Genomic DNA, 731 nt, shown 5'->3' on the forward strand with positions numbered 1-731 from the left:
ATGATCGCATCCGACATGTTTCCCCGTCTTCGTCCCTTATGCTTGCCACTCCCAGGTCCGCTCCAAAGACGATTCTACATTCTCACTACCATTACAACCGTTCCCTAACAATGGATAATGTCCTATACTACTTACTCTCCCGCTCAATCACGGAGACGAGTTTTCCACGGTTTCCACCCCTCCCTCCATACCGCAGCAACACGAGTTTTTTCCACCCCTTTCAGAAAGCGCTCTTCGCGCCACAAAGCCGCCCCAAGACGCGCGAGCAATGAGCATCGAGCTTAAACATATCGCAAACGTCAAAAATAATATAACGGGATTAATATATATCGCGCACGTGCGATATGTTTGTCACAAGGCGCAAAAAATAATTATAAAAGGAATGCAACACGAGGACTTCCCAGGAGGTCACCCATCCTAGTACAACTCTCGCCTAAGCACGCTTAACTTCGGAGTTCTGATGGGATCCGGTGCTTTAGTGCTGGTATGATCGCATCCGACATGTTTCCCCGTCTTCGTCCCTTATGCTTGCCACTCCCAGGTCCGCTCCAAAGACGATTCTACATTCTCACTACCATTACAACCGTTCCCTAACAATGGATAATGTCCTATACTACTTACTCCCCCGCTCAATCACGGAGACGAGTTTTCCACGGTTTCCACCCCTCCCTCCATACCGCAGCAACACGAGTTTTTTCCACCCCTTTCAGAAAGCGCTCTTCGCGCCACAA

General features: G+C 49.2%; 1 non-coding gene across 1 annotated transcript; it reads right to left on the minus strand.

The window, feature by feature from the left end:
- Window positions 1-379: 379 nt before the first annotated feature.
- On the minus strand, window positions 380-498 carry LOC119345665. The gene has a single exon (XR_005167120.1). It is a non-coding gene; the product is annotated as a 5S ribosomal RNA (ribosomal RNA).
- Window positions 499-731: the final 233 nt, after the last annotated feature.

The sequence above is a fragment of the Triticum dicoccoides genome, unplaced genomic scaffold (genome assembly GCF_002162155.2).
Source record: "Triticum dicoccoides isolate Atlit2015 ecotype Zavitan unplaced genomic scaffold, WEW_v2.0 scaffold2666, whole genome shotgun sequence".
NCBI classification, from domain to species: Eukaryota; Viridiplantae; Streptophyta; class Magnoliopsida; order Poales; family Poaceae; genus Triticum; species Triticum dicoccoides.